The 24,382-nt window shown below is 41.0% G+C and overlaps 1 protein-coding gene across 1 annotated transcript in view; it reads left to right on the forward strand.

Moving 5' to 3' along the window:
* LOC135195790 (tetratricopeptide repeat protein 17-like) overlaps window positions 1–24,382 on the forward strand; it is a 163,099-nt gene that overhangs the window by 130,944 nt on the left and 7,773 nt on the right. The gene's annotated exons all lie outside the window — the stretch shown is intronic.

Genomic DNA, 24,382 nt, shown 5'->3' on the forward strand with positions numbered 1-24,382 from the left:
ATACTCTATGAAACTCAAAAATACAGGCAGCCCCCGGTTATTGGCATTTTGGTTTTATGGCGCTTGTTGAATGTATACATAACTGGGGTTTACAGTGTCATTGTCTGGTTATCGGCAGCTTAACCCTCTTACGCCGATTGGACGTATTAAACGTCGAGTCAAAATGTCTCCCGTATGCCGATTGGACGTATCATACGTCTGCTCAAAAAAGTTTTTTTAAAAATTTGCGGAAAAATACTTATATGCCTACCAGCCGAAAACTTTTGAATCACGCACCTTGGGGGATGCTGGGAGTTCACGGATCAAGGCGTTGTTTTGTTTACAATCGCTACGCAGGCGCGCAAGCGCGAATTTCTTTCTTATCGCACTAAAAAGTATCAGTGACACATCTCAAAAATTATTTCGTCACTTTGACATAATTTTTGCACCATTTTAACCCTTAAACGCCGACTGGACGTATTTTACGTCGACATTTTTTGTCTCTCGGGTGCCGACTGGACGTATTTTACGTCGACATACAAAAGTTTTTTTAAAAATTCGCGGAAAAATACTTTTAGGCCTACCAGCCGAAAACTCTAGAATCACGCGCCTTGGGGGATGCTGGGAGTTCATGGATCAAGGTGTTGTTTTGTTTACAATCGTTACGCAGGCGCGCAAGCGCGAATTTCTTTCTTGCCGCACTAAAAAGTATCTGTGACACATCTCGGAAATTATTTTGTCACTTTGACATAATTTTTGTACCATTTTAAATTATCCGTTACATGAAGTATTATATGAAAATATGCGCAATTTCATTTAAAATACAACAAAAAAATACTCATGATTGTAACTTTTATCAGTTTTGAAATATTTCTATATAAATAACGATAAGTGCCAAAATTTCAACCTTTGGTCAACTTTGACTCTACCGAAATGGTAGAAAAACGCATTTGTAAGCTAAAACGCTTATATTCTAGTAATATTCAAGCATTTACCTTCCTTTTGCAACAAATTGGAAGTCTATAGCACAATATTTCGATTTATGGTGAATTTATGAAAAAATAACTTTCTTTTCGTCCGCGCGGTAACTCTTCCGAAAAAATCATACGTGCGATTGTGGTAATGTTTGCACCATTTTAAATTAGCCGTTACATAAAGTTTTATATATGAAAATGTGCGCAATTTCATGTAGAATACAACAAAAAATAATTGAAGGTTGTAGCTTTTCTCATTTTTGAAATATTTGCATATAAATCACGATAAATAGAAAAAAAAACCACGTTCGGTCAACTTTGACTCTACAGAAATGGTCGAAAAACGCAATTGTAAGCTAAAACTCTTACAGTCTAGTAATATTCAGTCATTTATCTTCATCTTGAAACAAATTCGAAGTCTCTAGCACAATATTTAGATTTATGGTGAATTTAAAAAAAAATCTTTCCTTCCCTCCGTGCGCGGATTCTCCGCCACAAATCTCCGAAATGCGTACGTTCCATTCTCGGAATATTTGCTCCGTTTCATATTAGGCATTTCATAGAGTTTTATATATGAAAGTGTGCGCAATTTTATGTAGAATAAAACGAAAAATATTTGAAGGTTGTAGCTTTTCTTATTTCCGAAATAATTGCATATAAAAAAATATATATAAAAAAAATTCGACATTCGGTCAACTTTAACTCGTCAGATATGGTCGAAAACTGCATTTGTAAGCTAATATTCTTACAGTATAGTAATATTCAATCATTTTTATTCATTTTGAAAGAAACTGGAGGTCTCTAGGACAATACTTAGATTTATGGTGAATTTTTGAAAAAAATATTTGTTTACGTCCGCGCGTTACGAATACATGCATTATTTTGTGATAATATTTTCTCTGTGTTGCTTTTATCGTTTTACAATGTGTTATATACCAAAATGATTGCAATTTAGTGTACATTACAACGAAATAAAAAGTAACTTGTTACCTTTAACCGTTTCGCGCACAGCGGGATTTGAATACAATTATATATGAAATTTCGTTTTTGCACTATCATATATCGCATTATTTATATATGATACTGATTTTTTTTTTCATATCTGATGGTTGCATACTAAACTTCAGCCAATGAAAAAAAAAGGAGCCAAAAATGAACTCTTAATCTTGAAAACTAAGCGCGCTGTGATTTTTTGAAAAAAATATATTTTCCGCTTCCGCGCTCACTCTGAAACACCTCCGGCACACGGGAGACTTTTTTTTTTTTTTTTTTTTTACCGCTTCGGCGTTTAAGGATTATATTATCCTTTACATGAAGTATTATATATGAAAATGTGCGCAATTTCATGTAAAATACAACAAAAAAAATACTCATGATTGTAGCTTTTATCAGTTTTGAAATATTTTCATATAAATAACGATAAGTGCAAAAATTTCAACCTTTGGTCAACTTTGACTCTACCGAAATGGTCGAGAAACGCAATTGTAAGCTAAAATTCTTATATTATAGTAATATTCAATCATTTGCCTTCATTTTGCAACAAATAGGACGTCTCTAGCACAATATTTCGATTTATGGTGAATTTATGAAAAAACTTTTTCCTTACGTTCGTGCGATAACTTCCGATAAATTTTTTCGTGCGATTGTCGTAATGTTTGCACCCTTTTAAATTTGCCGTTACATAAAGTTTTATATATGGAAATGTGCGCAATTTCATGCACAATACAACAAAAAACAACCCATGGTTGTAGCTTTTATCAGTTTCGAAATATTTTCATATAAATAACGTTAAGTGCAAAACTTTCAACTTTCGGTCAACTTTGACTCTACCGTAATGGTCGAAAAACGCAATTGTAAGCTAAAACCCTTATATTCTTGTAGTAATCAATCATTTACCTTCATTTTGCAATGACTTGGAAGTCTCTAGCACAATATTTCGATTTATGGTGAATTTATGAAAAAAAAAAAAAAACATTTTCCTTACGTCCGCGTGGTAACTCTTCTGAAAAAATCAGAATTTTTTTTGTGCGATTGTCGAAATGTTTGCACCATTTAAAATTAGCTGTTACATAAAGTTTTATATATGAAAATGTGCGCAATTTCATGTAGAATACAACAAAAAATGATTGAAGGTTGTAGCTTTTCTCTTTTTTTGAAATATTTGCATATAAATCACGATAAATAGAAAAAAAATCACGTTCGGTCAAATTTGACTCTACCGAAATAGTTGAAAAACGCAATTGTAAGCTAAAAAACTCTTACGGCCTAGTAATATTCCATCATTTTTCTTCATTTTGAAATAAATTTGAAGTCTCTAGAACAATATTGTGGTTTATGGTGAATTTTTGAAAAATATATTTACCTTCACTCCGCGCGCCGATTCGCGGCCGCAAGTCTCCGAAATACGTACATCGCATTATCCTAATATTTGCTCCTTTTCATATTAGCCGTTTTATAGAGTTTCATATATCAAAATGTGTGCAAATTCATGAAGAATACAATAAAAAATAAGCGAAGGTTGTAGCTTTTTCCATCTCCGAAATATGTGCATATAAAAAAATATATATATAAAAATGTCGACATTCGGTCAAATTTAACTCTTCCGAAATGGTCGAAATCTGCAATTCTAATCTAAAACTCTTACAGTATCGTAATATTAAATCATTTGTCTTAATTTTGAAACAAATTGGAAGTCTCTAGAACAATATTTAGAATTACGGTGAATTTTTGAAAATAAAATTTTTTTACGTCCGCGCGTTACGAATTCGTAAATCATTTTGTGATAATATTTTTCCGGTGTTGCTTTTATTGTTTTACTATGTATTATATATCAAAATGATTGCAATTTAGTGTACAATACAACGAAAAAAAGTAACTCGTTAGCTTTGACCGTTTTTTGCACAGCGTGATTTGAATACAATTATCTATGAATTTTTTTTTTTTGTACATGAACTTTCCTGCCAGATATATACTTAGCTTACGTCTCTGACGTCATGACAGAATTCAAAACTCGCGGCAAACGCGACCGTTAGGTCAGGTGATCTACCCCACTTGCCGCTGGGTGGCAGGTGTATGAACCAATCCCCCTTTTCCAGTCATATATTTTCTGTCGCTGGTCTCGACTACATCTGTTGTCGATACCTCTCGATTTTGGATTATTTCTCGTTTTCGCCCTGGATTGTTTCATCGGATTTTTGGTGAAGTACCTGCTCCTTGGCTTGGCATTTGCAATTTGTGGACCGGTTTTTTATTATTCTTTTGATTATTCTTGGAATTTCATTATGTCTGATTTAGAGATTAAGAAATCAACTATGTTCAGAGTTTGTTCTGTTAGCGATTGTAAGGTGAGGCTACCGAAAGCTGCGGTAGACCCTCACACAGTATGCATGAGGTGTAGGGGGAATGACTGCTCATTTATTAACCCTTGTAATGAATGTGGAAAATTGAATGAAGAAGAATGGAAGGCGCTTTCTTCTTATGTAAGAAAGCTTGAGAAGGACAAGGTTAGGAAAGCTTCATCTAGGAGTTCTAGTAGGTCTCGCGCTAGCGAGTTTGAAGTTGATAACCCTGTTGTAGACGTAGCGCCTTTACCAGTTTCAGCCCCTGCTCCCTGCATCGAACCCGAAGATGCGCCTTCGGAGGTGGACACTATGAGAGCCACCATTCGCAGCATGGAGTTGAAAATTAAAGTGCTAGAAGGTAAGAGTGATAGTGATTTGTGCAGTGATCCCAGTGCAGTGGAGGGTGCGTCTGATTGGCTCCCTAATGCTTCTAGGCCTAGACCTCTTCCAGACTCCCAGACCCAGTGGAGGAGGAAAGTCGAAAGCCGCAGGAAGGTTAGGGAGAATCCCCACCGGTCAGGCGTCCCCTCGGTAGCGCCTGTTATTCGCTCCCAGGCTACCTTGGATCGCGCCAAGAGAGAAGTCTTACGGCAATGCTTCTCGTCTTCGCCTTCTCCTTCGCCCAAGCGTGGTTGGAGCTCCTCGGAAGCTTCTCGGCCGTCGAAGAGAGCCTGGCAAGCTTCTTCCGCTCTCCCCTCCAGCCCTGAAGTTTTTTCGGAAGATCTTGGATTGGATGTGGAGAAACCGAGGATTTCTTTGGAGTTTCGCTCTCCTAGTAAGGATCGAGCTGCGTCTCCCATGAAGGACTTTGTTAAATCTCCTACACGTGTTTTGGCTAGTCTGCAGGCGCAGATTATGGCTCTGGCTGACTCATTGATTGTGACTTCTCGTCGTAGGAAGGACGTCTCGCTCCCGGTAAAGAAGTCCAGGAGCTCTTCTCCAGGTTTTCGCTATTCGTCAGTAACCGCCCTCTCTCCAGGATTGGATCGTAGTACGAGGCGCTCTTCAACGGACAGGCGCTCTCCTGCGGACATCGTTTCTCCGTCGGACGAGAGGCATGCTTCCCGTAGACGAGCCTCTCCCGACAGGCGCTCGTCTCGAGACAGGATCTCTCCCGCTGGCAGACGCCAGGAGCCTGGTAGACGTTTTTCTCATGGTAGCCGCTCTCCTTCAGGCTTCCGCTCTCCTGTGACCAGACGCCCTTCGGTAGACAGGCGCTCTTCTCCTGCCAGCCACCCTTCGCTTAGCAGGCACCAAGAGCCTGGTAGGCTCTCTTCTCCTACAAGGCGATCTTCTACCGATTTTCGCTCTTCTCGAGTTAGGCGCCGGGAATCTGTCAGACGCTTCTCTCCTGGTAGGCGCTCGTCGCCAGAGATTCGCTCTCCTCGCAGCAGGCGCCAAGAGCCTGATAAGCGCTTCCCGCATGGCAGGCGCTCTTCGCCAGGCAGCCGCTCTCCTTTAGACAGGCGCCAGGAGCCTGATAGACGCATTTCGCCTAGTAGGCGCTCTTCGCCAGATTTTCGCCCTGCGTTCGTTAGGCGCCAAGAGCCTAGAGTACGCCCTCATCCGGACAAGAAGGAGTTTTCAGGCAGAATCTCAACGGAAGTTATGACTTCCCCGGTTAGATGTAAGAGTTCTTCCAGACGTTCTTCCAAGGATGGACTCTCGGCTGAGGACAAGACAGCCTATCATCGTAAGGATCATGAAGGATCTTCGGCGGAAGAAGAACAGATCCCTCGGAAGAAGAAATTCCTAAAGATTCCTCCGTTTCCTCATACAAGCGTTTGACGGACCTGTTGCTTCAGGAATTCGGAGATGCCCTTTCTCCTGTCGCCCCGCCATCGCCTCTATCGTTATTTTCGACCTCGAAAACTTCGAAGGTTTCATCCTGTGTCAGGATGAAGCCTGCAATCTCTATGAAGAAGGCGCTTAGAGGTTTTGGTGAGTGGAGTGGCTTCTTTCGAAGGAAGAGAAAGGGAAGACGGTGTTCTCTTTCCCTCCTTCTAAGCTAACTGGAAAGCTAGGATTCTGGTATGAATCGGGAAAACCCTTGGGCCTTGTTCTTCCCCCCTCGGCAGACTCGGACTTCTCTTCACTGGTGGATTCCTCTCGACGCTCTGCCCTCATGTCTGCTAAGACGACATGGGGGATGAATGAGCTTGACCACCTGTTGAAGGGAATGTTCCGAGTCCTGGAGGTATTTAACTTCCTAGTCTGGTCTTTGGGCGTTTTGGCCAAGAAGACGCAGACCCCGGATTCCATTTCACCTGAGGATCTTATCAGTGTTCTCACGTGTATGGATAAGGCAGTGAGAGATGGATCGAGTGAAGTAGCTTCCCTTTTCGGAGCGGGAGTAATCAAGAAAAGATCTGTTTACTGTTCGTTCCTGACGAAATCAGTATCTCATGCTCAGAGCGCCTCTCTCCTGTATTCTCAGCTCTCTCCTCAACTCTTCCCTAAAAAGATCATTCAGGATGTTTCTTGTGCCCTTTCAGCTAAGGCTACACAGGACATGCTAGCTCAGTCTACCAGGAAGCCTCACACTTCTTTCCAGGCTAAAACCAAGAGAGAGACTCCAGTTAGGCAGGAGCCCTTTCGAGGAGTCCCTTCTGCCAGAGCTTCTTCCTCTAGAGGATTTAGACCCGCTAAACGAGGGAAGACCTTCTCTAGATCCATCAGAGGGAAGAAGTAGTATTCAAGTTCTCCAGACATCAGTGGGTGCCAGACTACTGAAGTTTGCCGACGTCTGGGCCCAGAAAGGGGCGGGACAACAATGGTCACTCTCGATTGTCCGCCCCCCAACAAAGGCTACCTCATTCCCTTCTTATCAAGACCTCCGTTGACGACGACTCCGAGGGAGTTGGTAGCCAAGTACAAGGACCCCATCATGAATCAAGCCCTCTCTCTAGCAGTAGATCTCATGCTGGAGAAGGAGGCGATAGAACTAGTGAAAGATCCTCATTCTGCGGGTTTTTACAACAGACTGTTCCTAGTTCCCAAGAGCTCAGGAGGATGGAGACCGATTCTGGATGTAAGCGCCTTGAATGTCTTCGTAGAAAAAAGGAAGTTCACCATGGAGACAACTTCTTCAGTGTTGGCGGCTCTTCGTCCAGGGGACTGGATGGTGTCCCTAGATCTTCAGGACGCTTACTTCCATGTGCCTATCCATCCTTCTTCACGGAAGTTTCTGAGATTCATGATGGGAGGGAAGATCTTCCAATTCAGGGCCTTGTGCTTCGGCCTTTCGACAGCCCCTCAAGTTTTCACGGGTTTAATGAAGAATGTAGCGCAGTGGCTACATTTGGAGGAAGTGAGGCTGTCTCTCTATCTAGACGATTGGCTGATCAGAGCAAGCTCACAAGAACGATGTCTGGAGGACCTACAAAAGACACTGACTTTAGCAAGTTCGTTGGGGCTTCTGGTGAACTTCCAGAAGTCACAATTAATCTCCAGTCAAGAGCTGATATATCTGGGGATTCGGATGGTTTCTCCGGATTTTCGGGCATATCCGTCACCAGAGAGGATTGCTCGTTGCCGAGAGAAACTAACGACCTTCCTAGAGAAAGATGCATGCACAGCGAGGGAGTGGATGAGTCTGTTGGGGACACACTCCTCGCTGGAGCAATTCGTTTCTCTAGGAAGGTTGCATCTCAGACCTCTCCAATTCTTCCTTTACCGGAATTGGAGGGGTCTCTCTCTAGATCTGGAATTCTCCTTCATGATATCAAAAGGAATCAAGAAGGACCTTCTGTGGTGGGCAGACCCTCTCCGATTTGCAGAAGGTCTGTCTCTGTACATGCCAATCTCGAACCAAGTACTGTTTTCCGACGCGTCGGAGACGGGTTGGGGTGCGACCCTAGGGTCAAGAGAAGTGTCAGGCACCTGGGAGGGGGAACAGGTGTCCTGGCACATCAACAACAAAGAGTTGATGGCAGTGTGGTTGGCGTTAAAAGCCTTCGAGCCTCACGTCCGAAATGCTATAGTTCAGGTCAACTCGGACAACACCACAGCCTTGGCTTACATAAGAAAGCAGGGGGGGACACACTCCTTCTCCCTGTACGAAACAGCAAAGGGCTTGCTGTTGTGGTCTTAGGCAAGGAAGATTGTTCTCCTCACCAGGTTCGTACAGGGAGAAAGGAATGTCAGGGCCGATCTCCTGAGCAGGAGGGATCAAGTGCTCCCCTCGGAGTGGACTCTGCACTCAGAAGTTTGCCAAGACCTGTGGAGGTTATGGGGCAGACCTCATATCGACCTATTTGCGACAGGAAAGAACAAAAGGATAGACCTCTACTACTCCCCAATCTCAGACCCAGGAGCAGTGTCAGTGGATGCTTTCCTTCTAGACTGGAGAGGTCTGGACGTCTATGCCTTTCCTCCATTCAAGATTCTGAGTCAAACACTCAGAAAGTTTGCGGCCTCGGAAGCGACAAGAATGACGCTGGTAGCTCCATTCTGGCCGGCCCAAGATTGGTTCACAGAGGTACTGGAATGGCTGGTGGACTTTCCAAGAGCTCTTCCACAAAGAGTAGATCTGCTCAGACAACCCCACTTCGACAGGTATCACAAAAACCTCCCCGCTCTCAATCTGACTGGCTTTCAACTTCAAAAGTCTTGTCAGAGCGAAGGGGTTTTCAGCTAAGGCAGCGAAGGCTATCGCCTCAGCTAGAAGGCCCTCTACCCTTAGAGTCTACCAGTCAAAGTGGGACGTCTTTCGCCGTTGGTGCAGAAACCAGAAGCTTTCCTCTTCCAGTACCTCTGTGACCCAAATCGCAGATTTCCTGGTTTTTCTCAGGGGAAAAATGCGGTCTTGCAGTTTCAACCATCAAAGGATATCGGAGCATGTTAGCAGCTGTGTTTAGGCACAGGAACCTAGATATCTCCATCAACAAAGATCTACATGATCTGCTAAGATCTTTCGAAACTTGCAAGAAACCCTCGACTGAAATTCCGAGCTGGAATCTGGATGTGGTTCTTCGTTTCCTGAGGTCCTCGAAGTTTGAACCACCCCAGTCATCTTCTTTCAAGGATCTTACGAAGAAGGCTCTGTTTCTTTTGGCTTTAGCATCTGCCAAGAGAGTTAGCGAGCTTCATGCTCTAGAAGCAAGGGTAGGTTTCAAAGGAGATTCTGTGATTTGTTCCTTCCTTCCTTCTTTTCTAGCTAAGAACGAGAACCCCTCAAATCCTTGGCCAAGGAGTTTTGAGGTTCCAGGCTTAGCTCCCCTGGTAGGGGAAGAGCCAGAAAGAACTCTTTGCCCTGTGAGGAGTTTAAAATACTACCTCCAGCGGAAGAAGTCTCTTAAGGGCATTAAGGACAGACTTTGGTGCTCTGTAAAGGATCCCAGTAGACCATTGTCTAAAAATGCTTTGTCCTTCTTTATTAGAAGCCTCGTGAAGGAAGCACATTTGGCTTGCGGTGAGGATCAGTTAAAGCTTTTGAAAGTCAAGGCTCACGAGGTAAGAGCCATTGCTACGTCCTTTGCTTTCAACAAGAATATGTCACTCCAGAATCTGATGAAAGCAACATTCTGGAGATGCAATTCAGTATTCGCGAACCACTACCTTAGAGACGTCAAGATTACTTACGATAAGTGCTTCGCGTTAGGCCCGTACGTATCGGCGGATTCGGTGCTGGGGCAGGGAGCTGAAGCATATCCTTTGTAAAAAAAATTTTCCCCTATTGTTTGTATTGTGTTTTTATGGTTGTTTGAAAGAGGATGCGGGTAGGCATCTCTTTCTATTCGTATTGCTAACATTAGAATGGTTAGGTGATCTGTTTGTGCTAGAGCTCCCTGCATAGGTAGTGGTCAGGCTCTGTCATTTAAGAGGGCGAATCCCCATTGACATGATCCGACTTAGATTCTACTGAGTAAGCGGATATCAAATCCCTTCGGTAGACCCAAAGAGTCTTTTCAGCTGTAGGTCACGCCCTCGCTGTAGCTCTTCAGGCTTTGCAGACTAATAGACAGTACCTATGAAGTCTTCAGCCTTATCAGGTAAGAACCAAGGTTTGTTAGTATCCTACAACAGATGTTGTTTCCCCTTTTTCCTTGTTAGCTCTGTCTCTAAACCTCCACCAAGGGTGTCAATCAGCTAAGTATATATCTGGCAGGAAAGTTTCAATGTACAAAAAATGATATTGTTAATTTTACCAATAAACGTTTTGTACATACAGTTAGTGAACCCTTGACTCACGAACACAATCCGTTCCTAGACCTTGGTCGTGTTCCAAATTGTTCGTGACTCGGAGCTAATTTCCCCATAAGGTTTAATGGGAATAATATTAATTGGTTCTCGACCCCTACGAACCAATATATTATGTATATTTTGCCTTATTTTACACAGATAATGTAAAAGTCAGTGTAAAAAACCTTAATATATCTAATAATATAATTTAAAATGGTAAACTAACACTATAAAAACGTTTGTAAAGTGAACACTTACTATGACTGGCGAGACTTCTGGCTTGACGGACAAGAGAAGAGGAGGGTGGTGGGTGGGAGGAGGTTATTGTGCGGAAGGAGACCCTCCCCCATCCAGGTCGGGGAGATCTCGTTCCGGAGATTCAACTCTTCTAGGTTTTTTTGGTGAACGTTTAATCACAAACTTATCCAATGTCTGTTGCCTTTTCCTTCCTTGCATAACTCTTCTGAAATGGCTCATTAAATTTTCATTGAGCATATTCACGATCCTGTTCGTAATAATTTTGTCCGGATGATACAATTCAAGGACATCATTCCTCTTTTCCAATGCGGCTTTTATCACATCACTGCTGACATCTGTAACTTCCTCCCCAGCCTCCTCTTCGTCAGTTGATTGCTCCCGAGCAAGTTGCTCCTGCTGCTCTTTGTGGAGTTGAACAAGTTCGTCCGCAGTCAAATCTTCTGAATGTTCAGCGACCAATTCTTCAACATCTTCGTCGTTGACTTGTAGACCCATACTGTTGCCCATGGACACAATTTCTTGCACAATCTCTGCATCGAAGCCCTCAAAGTCACGGACAGTTACGCACTGGGGCCAAAGTTTTCCACGCACGCAGAATTTAATGTGCGGTACGTAACTTCAGTCCATGCGTTATCAATGAGGGTTATGCAGTGAAAAACATTAAAGTGCTTCTTCCAAAATTCTTTTAAGGTTAATTTTGTCTCTTCAGTTACACGGAAGCATCTGGAGAAGAGCGCCTTCGTATATAATTTCTTAAAATTGCTAATGACTTGTTGGTCCATGGGCTGGAGAACAGAGGTCGTGTTGGGTGGAAGGAACTTGAACTGAATGAAGTCATGTTCACTGCAGTCACCAAGTACGAAGGGTGTGCCGGGGCATTATCCATGATCAGAAGGCACCGCAGGGGTAGCTTGTTCTCTGTTAGGTACTGACTCACGGTCGGCGCAAACACTTCATCAATCCACTCCATAAACAAGTTCCGTGTCACCCATGCTTTTGTATTGGCCCTCCACATTACAGGCAGTCTGGCCTTATTTACGTTGTGCTGCTTAAAGGCACGCGGGTTATTTGAATGGTAGACAAGTAGCGGCTTTAGTTTCAAGTCGCCACTTGCGTTTGAGCATAACAAAAGCGTAAGCCTATCCTTCATTGGCTTGTGGCCTGGGAGCGCCTTCTCTTCTTGGGTGATAAATGTCCTGTTGGGCATCTTCTTCCAGAAGAGGCCCGTTTCATCACAATTGAAAATCTGTTGAGCGACGTATCCTTCGGCCTCCACGAACTCGGCAAACTCAGTCACGAATGCCTCAGCAGCAGCCTTGTCTGCGCTAGCAGCCTCACCATGCCTAATTACAGAGTGAATTCCAGTTCTTTTCTTGAAGTTATCAAACCACCCTTTACTAGCCTTAAAATCATCTGGCGTGGCACTAGTAGAAGGAGTTTCCTTCAGCAAACTCTGATACACTTGCCGAGCTTTCTCGCAGATGATCGGCTCGTTTACACTATCACCTGCCATCTGTTTCTCATGTCCCACCCCTTCAAAATTATTTTTTCTGCCTCTTCGAGGGTTTGCGATCTCATCTTGGTTAGTACTGTCACTCCCTTCGCAACATTTGCTTCTTTAATGGCATCCTTGTTTTTCAAAATTGTCGAAATTGTCGACTTGGCCATCTTGTACTCACTTGCGATATCGGTCACGCGAACACCACGTTCAAACTTTTCTATAATTTCTTTCTTTATTTCAATGGTTATCTTCCTCTGCACCCTCTTCTCACCATCACTCTTCACTTTCTTACTTTCACCACCACTCTTCACTTTCTTAGGGCCCATTATGAAGAAAATCACAAGTTTTAGCGCAAAAAAATGCTAAGCGAATTGACGAACGTCTTGTACACAATGAGATGAGACAAAAAGCGATGCGTGGGTGACGCCGTGCGTGGGCGGCTGGAGGATGGCTGTTCCCATGGCAACTCAAACGCTCTCACGTGTGCTGGGCGATTTCGCGCATTTTTCAAATGTTTGTGTCTAAAAATTAGTTTGTGAAACAAAGTGAATTGTTATTTTCCAGAAATTTCCAGCATTTTTCAAATGTTCATGTCTCAAAATTAGTTCATGACCCAAACAGAATTTTTATTTTCCGCATTTTTTTTTGTTCGTATCTCAAAGTTAGTTCGTAGGTCAAGGGTGAAATTTTACCTATAATTTTGGTCGGGGATCGAGTTGTACGTGGGTCAATGCGTTCGTGAGTCAAGGGTCTACTGTACTTACCTGGTAGATATATACGATTGATAGCCCTCCTAGCCTCCCCTCAGGAGACAGGTGGAAGAGAAAATATGACTGAAAAAGGGGGATTGGTTCATACACCTGCCACCCAGCAGCGGGTGGGGTAGATCACCTGACCTACCGGTCGCGTTTGCCGCGAGTTTTGAATTCTGTCGTGACGTCAGAGACGTAAGCTAAGTATATATCTGCCAGGTAAGTATGTACAAAACTTTATTGTAAAATAACAATATCATTTTTCGCTACCATGTATCGCATTATTTACATATGATAATGATATTATTTTTCATTTCTGATGGTTGCATACTAAACTTCAGGCAATGACAAAAAAATTAGCCAAAAATGAACTCTTAATCTTTAAAACTAAGCGCGCTGTGATTTTTTGAAAAAAATATTTTTTCCGCTTCCGCACTCACTCCAAACCGGCGCCGGCATACAGGAGAGGTTTTGATTTTTAGGGCTTCGGCGTAAGAGGGTTAAGCACCATGAGACCTGTATCTATCCAATAATACTGCATGTATTATCATATTATACAGTACTATTGTATTATAAAATGCAAGGAAAATGATCAATGTTTTGTTTTGGAAAAATTATCTGAGGGTGGAGGTAAGTTTATTTCACCATATTTAACTCTGTTCAGAGAGATTTTCTTGCTTCTAGTGAGCATAAATAAATCTCTCTAAACATTTTTATGGGACATGGTTATTTTTCATTATTTGAAGTGTTTTTAAGTTGAAGTATGACTTGCATATGTCTTGTTATGAACTAAATTGTTATTTTTTTCGTTGATAGATAGCTTAGGGAGCAAGTCTTTTTGTGTAAAAAAATTAACAGATTCTGTTTGTTATTTCCACCCTATTTCATCATGATATTAGCTTTACATATTCATCTTTTATCGACATGAAAACTAGAGTAAAATGTTCTTTCGTGCCCAGTATTTTTCATTAAAATACCCTTTTCTCCACTATCGTTTAGAATTTTCATCCATGTTGCTGATGCACAATAATTTATGTTCATCAGCATTGTGAACATTGTTTTCTCAGCTTCAGCCACAACTGCAGCTTAAATTTAGCAGTATATTTCCTTCCTGACATTTTCTTCATAGGGAATAAAGGTATACAGGCGGTCCCCAGGTTACAACGGGTCCGACTTACGACGTTCCGAGGCTACGACGCTTTTTCTTAAATATTCATTGAAAAATCCGCCCTGGGTTACGACGCTTGTTCCGAGGTTACGACGCTGACGCTTCCGACGCTCCGAGTTAACGACACTTTTAAAAAACACATACTATGATAAGAATCCTTTATAGTTTAGCACAGTATATTAATAAAAATAAGTTTTTGTTTAGATTACAAAAAAAATTTTGAGGTTATGATGATTTTTGACACTTTTTATGTAGTATTTTTTAAATTTTTTTAGTGACGCCTCATATGCGGAACTAGTTTCCGAGCGAATGAATACACTAGCTTGGGATGCGCAGTTTATAACAGTCCAAAAGCGCAAATAATGAAAAAATCATTGCTTGTTTCCAGTATACATAATTAACAAAACTAAGTTTCTGGTTAGATTACAACGCAAATTCCAAGGTTACGATGGTTTTTTATGCCTTTTAACGATACCTCATACGCAGAACTAGTTTCTGAGCGTAGGGCGCATAAATTAATTTACGCTATTAAACTGTATGGTAACCATAGTCAAGGATAAGGAATGCATTCTCAAACAGTATACATATCCTTTAATACAAAACAGCAAAATATCATTGAAACATTATTTCACTTAACCCTCTTACGCCGACTGGACGTGTTTTACGTCGACATTTTTTGTCTCCCGTGTGCCGACTGGACGTATTTACGTCGACTTACAAAAGTTTTTTTTAAAATTCGCGGAAAAATACTTCTAGGCCTACCAGCCAAAAACTTTTGAATCATGCGCCTTGGGGGATGCTGGGAGTTCACGGATCAAGGTGTTGTTTTGTTTACAATCGTTACGCAGGCGCGAATTTCTTTCTTGCTGCACTAAAAAGTATCTGTGACACATCTCGGAAATTATTTCGTCACTTTGACATTGTAAATTAGCCGTTACATGAAATATTATGTATGAAAATGTGCGCATTTTTATGTAGAATACAACAATAAAATACTCATGATTGTAGCTTTTATCAGTTTTGAGATATTTTTATATAAATAACAATAAGTGCCAAAATTTCAACCTTTGGTCAACTTTGACTCTACTGAAATGGTCGAAAAACGCAATTGTAAGCTGAAACTCTTATATTTTAGTAATATTCAATCATTTACCTTAATTTTGCAACTAATTGGAAGTCTCTAGCACAATATTTCGATTTATGGTGAATTTATGAAAAAACTTTTTCCTTAACCCCTTCTTTACCGGGTGGGTGAGCAGAATGTAAACATTGCGTTTGCTGCCGAACTGAATCTCTCGGTAGTGACTCAAGTTTGGAGGGGTGCCGATCGTAAAAATATTTGCCAAAAATACACTAATCAAGACAGGCTAATGAAATTATCAGGTATTATTAGCACTATAATAACGCATATTCTCTGTTAGTTTTTTATCATCCTACAGGGAAAATAAATGATTTTATGAAAAAAAATGTGAAACTCAGTGTCCCTTGTACAAGGGACACTGGTGGTCGGTGAGAACTACGGTCTTGAATAGAAATTCGGTCTTACAGAATGTTGGTATATCGCACCTGGAACATGCACATAAAGTATTTATCAAAATAGAACCGTAAATAAGCACGTAATAACAAAAAAAAGAGCAAAAACTAAAGCGAAAGCCCCGCCAATAATATGGAAATCGCAAATATTTTATAGTATATCTTTCAAAAATTGGTCAATGTCATTTTCTACGTTTTCTAAGATTAGTTTCATCACAGAAAGGGAGAAAGAAAACAACTTTCAGGGGCATCAGGGGGTATCTAAAAATAAACTAATTTTTCAAGTTTCTTGTCCTCAGAAAAAATCGCTTTTTCTCTGGTTTGGTTTTTTTATATAAATAAAGTTAAACTTACTATAATGGCTTTATTTCGACCTTTCATTTTATCTGGTGTTCATATCTTTTATTTGTAAAATGTAATGTGAATAATAAATAAATACAGTAAATGATGATACAACTGGTTTTTTACTTGGGTAGAAGTTATTACATGTTTACGCTTGTCTGGTTTTGTGATTTTTTGTTGAGACGCAGTTCATCCTGTCACCTACACACTACTATAAGCAATAATAATATTTTTTGGGTTCATCATACGTCTGGCATCGTGTCATACGTTTATTTTGCTCCAAACTCTTCAGAAACCGAAATTACAGAATGATTGGAAGTCCCTATCTGAAAAGAGAGTTTTGGTGGTACTACGCATACCACCTTTATGCACCCGGTGCGGTGTAGTAGACTTTGAATGGTGGTACCCACCTACCTCCAAACAAACTTTCGGTAATGAAGAGGTTAAGTCCGCGCGGTAACTCTTCCGACAAAAATGATACATGCGATTGTGGTAATGTTTGCACCATTTTAAAATTAGCCGTTATATAAAGTTTTATATATGGAAATGTGCGCAATTTCCTGCACAATACAACTAAAAACAACCCAATGGTTGTAGCTTTTGAATTACAGTTTTGAAAATATTTTTCATATAAATAACGATAATTGCCAAAATTTCAACCTTTGGTCAAATTTGACTGTACCGAAATGGTTGAAAAAACGCAATTGTAAGCTAAAACGCTTATATTCTAGTAATATTCAAGCATTTACCTTCATTTGCAACAAATTGGAAGTCTCTAGCACAATATTTTCGATTTATGGTGAATTTATGAAAAAAATAACTTTTCTTTATGTCCGCAGACGGCGGTAACTCTTCCGAAAAATCATAACGTGCGATTGTGGTAATGTTTGCACCATTTTAAATTAGCCGCGCTACATAAAGTTTTGATATATGAAAATATGCGCAATTTCATGTAGTATACAACAACATAATTGAATTGTTGTAGCTTTTCTCATTTTTGGTATATTTGCATATAAATCACGATAAATAGAAAAAAAACCAACGTTCGGTCAACTTTGACTCTACTGAAATGGTCGAAAAACGCAATTGTAAGCTAAAAACTCTTACAGTCTAGTAATATTCAGTCATTTATCTTCATCTTGAAACAAATTCGAAGTCTCTAGCAAAATATTTAGATTTATGGCGAATTTAAAAAAAAAATCTTTCCTTCCCTCGCGCGCGGATTCTCCGCCACAAATCTCCGAAATGCGTACGTCCCATTCTCGGAATATTTGCTCCATTTCATATTAGGCATTTCATAGAGTTTTATATATGAAAATGTGCGCAATTTTTATGTAGAATAAAACGAAAAATATTTGACGGTTGTAGCTTTTCTTATTCTGAAATAATTGCATATAAAAAAAATATAAAAAAATTCTACATTCGGTCAACTTTAACTCGTCAGATATGGTCGAAAACTGCAATTGTAAGCTAATATTCTTACAGTATAGTAATATTCAATCATTTGTCTTCATTTTGAAAGAAATTGGAAAGTCTCTAGGGACAATAGTTAGATTTATGGTGAATTTTGAAAAAAAATAATTGTTTACTGTCCGCGCGTTACGACAATTCATGCATTATTTTGTGATAATATTTTCTCTGTGTTGCTTTTATCATTTCTTTTACAATGTGATATACCAAAAATGATTGCAATTTAGTGTACATTACAACGAAAAAAAGTAACTTGTTACATTTAACCCATTTTGCGCACAGCGCGATTGAATACAATTATATATGAAAATTTCGTTTTTGCGCTATCATATTATCGCATATTTATATATGATAATGATAATTTTTTTCATTTATGAGGTTGCATACTAAACTTCAGCCAATGACAAAAAAAAGGAGTAAAAAATGAACTCTTAATCTTGAAAACTAAGCGCGCTGTGATTTTTTGAAAAAAATATTTTTTCCGCTTCCGCGCTCACTCTGAAACAACCTCCGGCACACGGGAGACAATTTTTTTTTTACCGCTTCGGCGTAAGAGGGTTAAAGAATCCATTTATACTCTACTTAGACTTGGATATAAAAACCATAGTTTCTCTCTCTCTCTCTCTCTCTCTCTCTCTTTGTATTTTCTGACGAAAATAATCACTAATTAGTGTATTTCGATGTTTATTTTCTTAACTAAATACATTTATATAATACAAAAATTATTTACTAATTTTCAAATATTAATTTTGATTAGTACTGCATTAGTAAGTTTAATAAGTTGAAATGATATCACATAATAAAAATAACTAATCTCTCTCTCTCTCTCTCTCTCTCTCTCGCTCTCTCTCTCTATCTCTCTCTCTCTCTCTCTCTTCTCTCTCTCTCCTACAAAGATGTATGTTTTTTTTTATGATAAAAGAAATAAATGATTTTCTATTTTCAAATATTAATATTAATTTATACAGCAAAATATATCAATTCTAAAAAAAATACCATAGTAATTAGTAAGATTTTAGCTTATATTTAAAAAATTATGGAAGAATGAAGGAAATCCCAGTCTTCTTCCAGTAACCGTTTTCTCGAGATCCAGGTACTAAAACTGTCAGATATATCAAGTTCTGTGACAGCCAAGAGGGGGAAGAGCTCCCTGAAAGCTAGGAGGTGAAGCCAGCTCATGAAAAGTTTCCCCCCCCCCCCCTCCCCCCACCCCCCCCCCCCCCCTCTCTCTCTCTCTCGCTCTCTCTCTCTCTCTCTCTCTCTCTCTCTCTCTCTCTCTCATATTTACTGAGACTCGAGATTTTTCATGTACTTGTTCTATTTGAATTTTTTTTAATACTTTCAAATAATAATAATAACTGTAATTACAAAATTCATATGTGATAGTATTTTAAAGAAATACAATACGTACTAATCTATCCATGTCACTTTTAATTAAGGTTCTAACTCTCTCTCTCTCTCTCTCTCTCTCTCTCTCTCTCTCTCTCTCTCTCTCCTCTCTCTCTCTCTTTTTTTTTGCCACACAAGATAATAATGTGTCATAGTGGTAACTCCTCCCTCTCTTTCGCTGGAAGCGTTATAAGTATTTTTTGAGAGAACAGAGAGAGATAAACACACACTCTCTCTCTTTTACCGAGATGAAAGAATTTTTATGGTACTAATATGTAAAATGTTTATTGATAATTTCAGTTATTAATAATAATAATAATAATAATAATAATAATATAATAATAATAAAACTTTAATTACAAAATTCATAATGGTCGTATTTTAAAGAGATGAAAATGACCTTTCCATTTCACTTGTAAGGATAATTCCTCTTTCTTACTGAGATGAGAGAATTTTTATGGTAGATGCACATGTTTATTATATTTTCAAATAATAATAATAATAGAAGTAGTAATAATATGATAACTAATTCAAAGAAAATTCTTCCCTTCGTCTTTTTGTCGCATCAATTTCCCTACCTCATAACTCCAGTGACACTCGGAGCTTAACAATGCCATACAATGGTCAACGAATTTAATGGTTTTATGTCTCTCTCTCTCTCTCTCTCTCTCTCTCTCTCTCTCATCTCTCTCTCTCTTCTCTCTCTCTCTCTCTCTCTTGTATTTTAATGAAAATATACAGTAATTTGTGAATACACAGTGTTGCACATGAAAAAAGTAAATTAGCGATAATTTTAGAGATACGACCTTAAGAAAAATTGCAAATTAGTGAAATTTTCCCTGTGGACATGTTTTCAAGAACGTCGTTCCGGCTTACAACGATTTTCGGGGACTGCCTGTTCAGTTGTTCATAGGAAAACAACTGTTTTTCTTCACTTGTTTATGGCTGTACTTGTTTAAACAAAGATTATAGCATTACTAACAATACTTGTATTAATTTGCTTTTACTTTTTTAACTTAAGTACTAGATGGTAGAATAAATAATGGAAGAAAAGAGGTTAGGAATTGCTACTAAAAGAGGAAGACAGGAAGACAATATCAATGGAGATGAAAATTCTCTCTCTCTCTCTCTCTCTCTCTCTCTCTCTCTCTCTCTCTCTCTCTCTCTCTCTCTCTCTCTCTCTCTCAGATATGTTTAAAGCTAAGATTTTTTGAGATAATTGCTTTCATGACTTATTCTCCATATTTTTTCAACTTCACATGGATGACAAATGAAAAGAATATTAGTGACAGCTGAAAGCTGAGTGAAAATGAAGGTTTTCAAGGTTTTCATCGTATTATATCATGTCATACCATGCATTTTGCTTAATGACCTTAGAGCCCCAGTGCTTGGGCTATATCCCTAGATTTCTTGTGTCCCTCCATTATGTTGTGAGGGCTGCACCAAGATATTTAAAGAACCCATTTAGGAAGAGTTTGTTTGTGGAAAAGAGGAAGTTACAATGTCAGGAGACCAATAGGTTGCCAATCTTTACTTTTCTGGAGTATTTGGAATGAGAAAACAAAGAACAGAAGTGATAATGTGCTGTTGTCTTTGCAGTCCCTATGCAAATCAATTTTCTTGATACATTTTATTTTGCATTGCAAGTTTATCCTAAATTGATTTGTTTAGGTTTTAGAAATGGAAAGATCTTAGGGTAATTTATAGGTCGTATCAGAAAGTACCCACATTTGTTTCCATCTTGCAGTTTAACTAAGATAATTCAGAAGGTTTATATGAAGAGTTTGTTTTCATGATAGAGGAAGACCCCATGTCTGGAGACCTCATGGTGGCAAGTCTTGTTCTTGATGGAGTATATGGTTGTGAAAAACAAATCCTTGAGTAAGTGATAATTGCAATTAGGACTTGCCAGTTTGTCATATCTGTGTGTTCAGAAGTACAGTGGCCCCCCATATTTGTAGGGTAGCGGACCAGGCCCCCCCCCGTGAATAATTAGAACCCGCAAATAGTTGGAACCCCTATAAAAACGCTAAAAACAGCCTATTTTGTTAAGTAAAACTAACAAAAAAAAAAAAAAAAAAAAAAAAAAAAAAAATTGTATCGTACTTGGTTTTTTCAAGTTTTATCACAAAAACTGCATTTTATGATGAAATTGATAAAAAAAGCACCCAGGAATTTGTGGATATTTCTCATAGAAAAATACCGCGAATGGGAAACATTCCCGAAAGAAATCTGCAAATGTGTGAGTCCGTGAATCCGGAGTACGCGAATACAGGGGGTCCACTGTACTGGAGTACAAAAGTGAATTTGATATGGTTTTACCATTTTTATATTTTTGTACATGAACTTCCCTGACAGATATATACTTAGCTATAGTCTCCGACGTTCCCGACAGAATTTCAAATCTCGCGGCACACGCGACAGGTAGGTCAGTGGTCTACCTTACCCGCCGCCCTGGGTGGCGGATGTACGAACCACTCCCGTAAGCTTGTCAGATTTTCTCTGTCGCGGGAACGATAACAACTGTTGTCGGTTCCTCTCGATAGTTTTTCGATTCTCGCTTGCCTGGAGTTAATTTGGACTTCTTTTGGTGACGTATTCGCTTTGTTTGGCTTGGCATACGCTGATTGTGGACCGGTTTGATTTTGAGTTTGATTTTCTTTAACGATGTCTGATCTAGAATCGGTAGTTAAACTTCGGTGTTGTTTAGGGTTTGCGTGAATGAAGGATGTAGGTGAGGTTGCCGAAAGCTTCGGTAGACCCCCACACGGTTTGCATGAAATGCAGGGGGAATGATTGTGCGTTTGCTAACCCTTGTAGTGAATGTAAGGGATTGAATGAAGAAGAATATAAGGCTCTCTCTTCTTATGTTAGGAAGTTGGAACGTGATAGAGTGCGTAAGGCTTCCTCTAGAAGTTCTAGCAGATCTAGAATGAGTGAGTTGGATGTGGATCCTAATAGTACTAACGTAGAATTAGAACCTTCTTCCCAAGTTGCAGCCCCGGCTCCCCGCACCGAAGCCGGAGATTCGCCTTCGGAGGCGGCAGCTCTGAAAGCCAAGAATCGTTCTGTGGATCAGAAGATTCGTCAGTTGGAAGGTAAGGAGATGTTAGTGATCAGTGCAGTGTCCCCATGTGTTGTGGAGGGTGCGTCTGACCGGCTCCTTAGTGCCTAGGCCTAGACCTCTTCCAGACTCCCAGTTCCAGTGGAGTAGGAAAGTCGAAAGCCGCAGGAGGGCTAGGGAGAGCCCCCACCGGTCAGGCGTCCCCTCGGCAGATCCTGAAGTACGCTCCCAGGCTGCCTCGGATCGCTACAAGAAGGAGCTCCTACGCCAATGCTTCTCCTCTTCGTCGTCTCCCTCGTCCGAAGAGAGGTTGGAACTCCCCGATGCGTCGCGCCCGTTTGAAGAGGGCTTGGAAGGCTCCCTGCAGTCCTTTGGCTTCTAGTCCGGAGGTTTTCCCGGAAGAATCGTCGGTGGAGGCGAAGAAACACAAGAAATCCTGTGATCGTTCTTCTTCTCTGCGCTCGCGATCGGGCGCCTGCTTCCGAGGAAGAATTAGAAGATTCTCCTACGAGAGTACTCGCGGGACTTCAAGCTCAGATCACGGCGCTAGCAGACTCTCTAGCAGTTAGATCACGTAGGAAGAAGGACGTTTCTCTTCCGATCAAGAGATCTAGGCGCCGCTCTTCAGAGGATCGTTCTCCTTCATATGGGGAGGTTTCGTTATGAAGGTGGGGGCTCGCGTGAGCGCCCTCGCTTCGCGGGAGCGCCCTCACTCGCGTGAGCGCCCTCGCTCGCTGGGCTCTCTTTCAATTTCAAGGCGCCAAACATCGGTAGGACGCGTCTATGAGAAAGAAGTTTTTTTTTTCTCCAGATTGGATTCCCGCTTCCGGTAAGCGCACTGCACCTGCTCATCACGCGATTTCTTCAACTCCCTCGCGTGAGACTTCTCCTCAGCAGCCTCAAGATTATAGAAGGCGCCCTTATACAAGTAGGCGTTCTTCTTCCAGATGTCACTCTCCTCGAGTATCGGATCGTGACTTCTCTCCTGACAGGCATCTAGAGTCTGGTAGGAGTCGTGTGCATGATAGACGGCCTACTGTTAGCCGCTCCCCGCAAGGTAGGCGCCAAGAGCCTACTGCACATAGCTCTCCTAGTAGGCGCTCGTCTCTTTTAAGGCGTCATACTCCTGATTATTCTCCTAAGGGCAGACAACAAGAGTCTTTCAAGCGCCCTTCTCCGTGTAGGCGCTCTCACCGCTTCTAGGCGCACTTCTCCTGGACCGTTTGTCTCTTGGTAGGCACCAGGAATCCCGGAAGCGCCTTCTCCAAGTAGGCGCTCGTTAGTTTTGAAGCGCCCTTCTCCTGAATGTTACCCTCTTGTTAGACGTCAGAGTCTCGCAAGCAGCCTTCTCCTAGTAGGCGCATTTCGCCTTCCAGTCGACTTCCGTTGAATCGTACGCAACTGGACAGGTATGGAGAGCCGCGCAAGCGCTCTGCTCTCGATAGGCGCTCTTCTCCTGGCAGCCGCTCGCCCCAGGATAGGTGCATAGAGTATAGTAGGCGCTCGCCTCCTCGTAAGCGCCCTGCGGATGTTTCCGAGAATTCTCGGAGTAGGAGCCCTACCTCTCCTTCGGCTGAGATTCCGTATACCTCGAAGAGGGAGTCTCATCGTATACTTCCCAGATCTTCTCATCGTTCTCCAGTGGATGTGAACTCTTCTAAGAGAGTTCTCCAACCTCTCGCTCAACTCCTGCTAGGATCCCTTCGTCACCTAAGGATCTTCCGCGCTCGCCTCGACAGACGTCCTAGAAGGTTCGGATGAGGAACCGAACACTTCTGCTGCTGTCTCTTCTTACAAGAAGCTTACAGAGCTACTTTTACAAGTTTTTGGGGATTCCCTTACGCCTACGGCTCCTCCTTCTCCTCACTCACTTTTTTCAACGGCGAAGACAGCGAAGAGTTCTTCTTGTGTGAGGATGAAGCCAACTCTTTCTATGAAGGAAGGCACTGAGGAGTTTTGGTTCCTGGATGGCTTCCAAAGAAGAAGCGGGGAAAACGATGTTCGCTTTTCCTCCTTCGAAGTTATCAGGACGCGCTGGTTCTGGTACGAAACAGGAGAGCCCTTAGGATTGGGTCTACCGTCTTCGGCTGATTCGGATTTTTCGGCACTGGTAGATTCGACAAGGAGAACTGCCCGTAACTCTGCTAAGACGACTTGGGCAATGAACGAATTGGATCATTTTGCTCAAAGGTATGTTTAGAGTGCTAGAAGTATTTAACTTCCTTGATTGGTCGTTGGGAGTCCTAGCCAAGAAAATTGAAGTGCCAGAGTCAATTTCACCAGATGTGATCTTATGTGTGTTTTGTCTTGTATGGACAAGTCAGTAAGAGACGGAGCGAGTGAAATCGCCTCCCTTTATGGGGCCGGCATCGTGAAGAAGAGGTCGGTTTACTGTCCTTCTTAACGAAGTCGGTCTCCCATGCTCAGA

Source organism: Macrobrachium nipponense, chromosome 23, assembly GCF_015104395.2.
Source record: "Macrobrachium nipponense isolate FS-2020 chromosome 23, ASM1510439v2, whole genome shotgun sequence".
Classification (NCBI taxonomy): Eukaryota; Metazoa; Arthropoda; class Malacostraca; order Decapoda; family Palaemonidae; genus Macrobrachium; species Macrobrachium nipponense.